We start from the raw sequence: 6,814 nt of genomic DNA on the forward strand, positions 1-6,814 counted from the left end.
TATGACATTGTTAAAAATCGTAAAAGACTCTTTTCATTTGACACTCATATATACAACTTTCTAAACACATTAAACTTCGCCAAAAGCCTTATTAGCAATAGGTAAATTCTAAAAAAATTAAATGAACATGCACCAACACCATTAAAATATGAACATGAACAAGAAGAAGAAGATGTTAAATCAATTTTGGAAAATGCTAGCACACCTAGTAGAAGCTCGACAATGGTGGGGAACAGAACACCACTGATAGCTAGACAAAAGCGAAGACTTATCAAGTCAACGTCACCATCACCACCGCCAACCACCAGTATACAAAAGGGTAGCTGAAGTTACACTAGACGTTTACGTTCAAAATGGTTGAAGTTCTGAAAGGTGTTTATGAAAATATCGGTGAAGTGGGGAGTTTAAGTTCCCCCACCACTCTTTCCAAAGTCACTGGTGTTCACGCTAAAAGTGTACAAGACTATCTACAAAATGAATCAAGTTACACTCTGCATAGAAATCAAAGGCTTCGTGCTAATCATTATCGAAAAACTAAAGCCTTTTTCTCATTGCACTTAATGCAAGCAGATTTCTTAACTCTAGATGAGATTCAAAGACGTCACAATGCACCGTACAAGTATATTCTACTTGCAATCAGTGTTTTAGTCGCTATGCATATGCCATTCCATTGCGGTCAAAGAGAGGTGTTGAAGTTGCTCAGGCCGTTGAAAGTATTTTCGAATAGGATTCGTATAAAAAAATTCAAACGGATCGTGGTAGTGAATTTGTTAATCCCCATATTGCAAAAGTACTAGCGAAATATAATACACTGCTCTATCATCGTCATAGTCCTATAAAGGCTGCATTGGCCAAACGATTGATAAGAACTATTCGACTTTTAATTTCAAGATATTGTACATTAAAAAATACATCTGCTTTAATTCATCATTTAGATAAAATCATGTTGATTTATAATCAACTACCTCATCGATCATTGTCCAATTCAACCCCGACGGAAGTTCATCATTATGATCATGATACAATTGATACCTTTCTTAAACAATATTCCAATGAAATGAGTCTCAAGAAGAAAAAATTCAATGTTGGTGATACTGTTCGAATTAATAGAACAACTAATGTTTTTGAAAAGGGTAATTACTTGTGGTCCACAGAACTTTTTAAAGTGGCAAAAATCCTAGAAACTAAACCCATAACTTATCGTTTGCGCGAAACCAAAGATGAAGAGATTCTCGGCGGTTTTTATGACTATGAACTACAAAAAGTTAAAATAATGATGAAATCTATCAAATTAAAAAGATATTAAAGACTCGTACTCACACGGGTAGGAAACAGTTATTTGTTTGGTGGCTAGGATACAACTCTGAATTTGATTCTTGGATCAGTGTTGGAGATATTGACAATACCCAATGATTTCTGTGTAACTTTTATCTCCAACGTTTCTGATCCTATTTACAATGACTTGAATAAAACAAGTGATTTGTGGATGAAACTCTCCCCCGCCATCAAATTCGATGACGGAAAGTATGAAGTGGCTCTTGTCGACTGTATTCTCAAAAATACCTATGACATCCTGAGAAAGGATCGTGTGTATGACATAAAAGTTATACCATTCGATTGGTCACTCTTTTTCGAGTATGAAGCACTTAAATCTAGAGAATATCCACATGTCAAATTGAAATATATTGAATATGATAATATGACAGAAATGTGTCGTACAATCAACAGAAAAATCTCATATCGTAGGAATGGTAAATTCCATTTTAATTATTCAATGGAACACGATAGGATTTACATTACCTCACCTGTTGACACTGAAATGATTATTCTCAATGATAATCTGAGAGCTGTTCTTGGCTTTAAACAGAATATGATCAATGGTAAAAACGCTGGCACCGTTTACGGGATGGATCAAGTTATAATTGCTGACTATCCACCTGGTTTCGCCTTGGATTCTTGCATATTTCTCTATGCATCTTTTGTGGAAACATCGAGAGTTGGTAATTCAAATGTCCCCCTCCTACCCGTTCTTGAACGAAAAACAACCCATGAACTTGTTCATCACTATAATATAAAGCATCTTCAGTATGTTCTTGTAAACACTTCGTATTTGGAACTCTGTCAGTTAACACTAAGAAGTGAATTGAGTGATCCTCTAGCAATAACAAAAGGCTTAGCAGTGATTACATTTCATTTTTGACCCATTGTCGACGACACAATCACCGAAAATGAACAATAGAGGAATTCCATTTGTCTGTCCCGATATCGATTGCTATGCAGGTGCTCTGAGTCAACATCAAATTGGCAATGGATTGGACTACTACAAGGGACATATTACAATGTCTGGCTATGGTCTTGGTAGCTGGTTTGCTAGGCTATGTCGTTCTGCACCACCCATTGCCAGAAAATATATTGTACCTACTGCATCAAATTCTGCTGCCTCGGCACTACAGGACAGGGGGTCGGGCAAGAATTTCAAGGAGAGTGTTAAGGAAAATATTAGATCTTCAGCAAGAGCCGTTGGTGAGGAATTAAAGTCTCAGAAAAATGGGAAGGGATTGAAAAGGATTCGTGTGCGTTCTTCACTTATCAATCTCTAGCCAGGCAGGGGGTGAAGGACATCAACAAGGATTCTGAGAAATAAGACAACGAAGACCAATAAGAAGAAGAAAAAGAAAAAGATTTTTAGAACAAAGAGGGATTTCTTCTCTTAAGATGAGTTATCTCCCCCACAAAGAATCAAATCCATCAATCAGTTCCTCATTGAATCTGTTCAATGCTGAAAATGTTGATGTCAGTGTGAAGTATGGGTACTATGAACAATTTTACCCCCAACAGCCCCTCTCGGAAAATATACACTTTCAAATATTTTCCAATGAAGATGATTTCATTGATTTGTGATCAGCACTTATTGATTTAAGTGTTTTACCGAAGAAAAACTCAGATAATACCATTCCAACTGGTGCCGATGGTCTCTCCTACGAAAACTGTATTCTACACAATCTGTTCAAACAAATTAATGTATTTATTAATGGAACATTGGTGACCACTAGCAATAACTTATCCAACTATGCAAGCTACATACAATTTATGATGATGACACCAAAGGCATACAAGGAGTAGAGAGGACAATCATTGGGCTATGAATATCGATCAGGTGTTGATACTGACGGTGAGTTGACTACAGAAGTGACCCAGGAGTATCATCTGGTTGGAAAATTAAATCATGAGATATTCAATATATCCCAATGGTTACCCCCCAATGTCAAGATTGACATAAAGTTGCAACTAGCCCCATCGAATTTCATTTTGAGAAAAACACTTCCTGCAGCACCCGATGCAAATGTCATTATCACATCGGCAAGTCTCCAAGTCTGAATAAAGCAGGCTATGAGCTCTGTTGCATTGGCAGTGGAAAAGCTAAGAGCCAATGGCAACAACATTAAACTTCTTGTCCCCCATACGATCACTAATCAACTTCACATTGCCACAGGCTCTCATGGCTGTGCTAATTCATCATTTATAAATGAAGAAATCACGTCTAAATTGACTTTGGACTTTTTAAAGACTGGCAGTACTGTTGAATTCTGGACATTATCACCCCATGATTTTAATTTTTTCGGTCTATTTAGCCTCGTAAGCAAATTAAAAGGTATTCCACTATACACTTTGCCATTTGACAAAAAATCCTATAGAACTCTATACGAGTTGACCATGCAATGCCTAGATCATGACTCCCAACTATTTGAAAATTGAATAACCGATTCAATGTTTTCAAAAAATCATGGTGTAATTGTTTTGGACCTGTCGGGGACCCAGGATATGAGCATAGTACGAACAGGGAATGTACGTTTAGAGTGTACATTTGCCGATTCTTTGACTGAAAGTATCACGCTAATATCATTGAGTCAATTTGAAACCAACTGGGAAATCATATCCGAGGGCAATGTTCTACTAGACCTAGCACCATGAACACAAAACAAATAATCAACGTATTTAGTATGGATCCGTACATGTCCCAGTACAAGTCCAATTGCATACCATCGGACTTCATTGCAAAAATTCCAAGTGTTAACAATACTCGTATCATTGTTAATAGCAGTCAGTCGACTTTGAAGACAAGCCATTAAATTTGCATCTTTAAAACTTTAAATAGTATTGAATTTTACGATCCTCTTGACCTATCGTATATATTCTATGCTCCATGTACTAGCAACTACATATTAAGCAAGGGAACTGCTATTATTCGAAAAGCACGGGGATTACCAAGTCTTACGCATCCGGTTCGCGGCCTTTATTTAATAATTTTTTTAATGTTTAAATGTTGCGGCTATACCTTCAAACAGTTTCTCGACAACTACATTGACTTACCTCGATTGAACGATTTTCTAGTGGAGAATATACTTACAAGGGTGTTTAATTTTTATTTTAGTGCCCTACTAATAAAATTTTCTAAAATGTATGTGAAATTGTTTATTAATAAAAATATTGTATGTACATGATAAAAAACGACTTTTCTTCTTTTTAGATTTCATCTTCTACTAGGTATAGGTATTTGTCGACAACAACTAATGCGGATAGATTTTCTGAATTCACAGTACATTGATCCTTATGTGCTGCAATGTCAGGGTCACATTTTCTACTGTAGAGTGTAACTTCACTCTTGTCATATCTCTTTGTATAGTCAATGATTTTATTCTCATTCATTCTGTAGAATTCACATGTTTCAATTTGCTTATTTGAAGCAATGTCCCAAACAGTGTCCTCAAGTAGTGAATCACATTCTGTCACAGCCAAATAAAAATCAGTGGGTTTATAATCGTAGAAGCCATTGCGGTCACAACGATGGCGTAGAAACCAAATTCTTGATTTACTCCGAGAGTTGAATTTCTGACCCGGTTCCACCTCCCAAACCAATCTAAAACGACGAAAATACCAATGCCACTGCAGACAACTATAACAACGCTTAGGGTTCTGTCCAATCATACCAGGACATTCATTCTCCCAATGATTACATTTATCATAGTGACAATCCGAGCATAGGTGGCCTCTAGGATGAGAGTCACACACCTCTTCAAGACAGGAATTACAACCTTTATTTTGTAGAGCATATCCTCTATGCAATTTACACGGGGGTTGCATAATCTACACTTTTCATCATACTCATCAATCATTGTGCAATTCTCACATGATGACCAGCTGCCCAGTGTGTACATGCATAGTGGACATGTATGGAACATTTTTTCATGTGTTGACACTCTCACTGTCACAATGAAACTGAGCTAGCAACAACTACAAATTGATTGAGATAGAGAGAAAGAGAGAGAGGAGTAAAATCATCGTTGAACACCATCTTTCTCATGAAAAAAAAGTCCTAAATTTCAGAACTAGCGCATAAAGTTATATCCAAAATATAATTTTATCGTATCGCCATTAATAGATCAATAAATTGTGTAAATGCATTTGGACCACAACGTAAAAGTTTAATGCAGAATTTTAATGATGGATAAATCAGTTTTCATTATATCAGTAAGCGTTCCTTGAGAAAATATTCTCCTTTGTATATATAATTCTAGAGAATCGTCATCTACAACAAAACGTTTTTCCAAAAAATCAAGATTCCCCGAGATTCACTCTTTCTGCAATCTATTCATTTTTTATAGTCCTACAGCTCTCACAATTAGCTTCAGACTAACCATAATTTTTTTTTCTACTCTAAAAATATACGCTAGTCTACTATAGAAAGAAAAATACCTTTGATTTGAAAACAATTTTATTTAGCATAATTACAACAATAATAATCACTGATTCATTTTGTTCTCATCAATATATTTCACTAGCGCATCTAATGCTGCCTGAAGTCTATTTATATGCACAATATTCAAATTTCGCAGAAAAACATAATTACTCCTCCATTTTAAATTTGCTTAATGATATCACATATCTAGCATACATATCGTCCCATTCAAGGCATAGTCTACAGCCTCCTGTTATTTCCACAGCCACGTTTGGTACTCGTATCTTTGCTGCTGCCAGCTCTACCATCAAACAGTTATTAAACCATAGATCTAAGGGAAAATTATTATTATTTATTCATTAGACAAGTATGGTTTACAGTTATTTGTAGTCTGACTGCTGTGAACAGCAGTATTTATCAATTTAAAACACCATTCAGATCGTTTCTCTGTGGTCCATCATTGTCAGGGAAAACGACAGTTTGAGCTAAAATAATTAAAGATTGTAATAAAATGTTTTTGGAAAAACTAAAGAAAATTTACTATTGCTATAGTATTTGGCAGGAGTCCCATGATCAAATAAAAGCTATTGCCACTGCCAAATCCGTGCCAATACAATTCATGCGAGGAACTGATGTTTTCAATAGTATTGAACCAAACTCATGGCTGATGATTGATGATTTAGCTGAATCCATTGAACAGTTTGCACAGGAAATGCTACAACTGTTTACAGTTCGCTCTCATCATGAACACATTTCCATAACCCTAGTTCTACACAATCTGTTTTATAAGAGCAAGTGTATGAGGACCCTTGCTTTGAACTGCACCATCTATATTATCTACCGAGTTGGTGGTGATTCAAGTTCTCTAATAACTCTCAATAAGTAAATATATCCCGGTGCTCCAAATTTCTACTTTCAGCGTACAGTCAGGCTACAAATAAGCCCTACGGGTAAATTTTACTAGATCCTAATCAGAATACACCCGAGGATCTGAATGTAGTCACAGATATTTTCGACAAAGAAATTACTGTATATCTTTGGGTGAACAGTAGAAAAGGTTATTAGTTGCCATCATGA

Source organism: Artemia sp. Qi Xiang Cuo, chromosome 7 (genome assembly GCF_049724085.1).
Source record: "Artemia sp. Qi Xiang Cuo chromosome 7, ASM4972408v1, whole genome shotgun sequence".
Taxonomy (NCBI): domain Eukaryota; kingdom Metazoa; phylum Arthropoda; class Branchiopoda; order Anostraca; family Artemiidae; genus Artemia; species Artemia sp. Qi Xiang Cuo.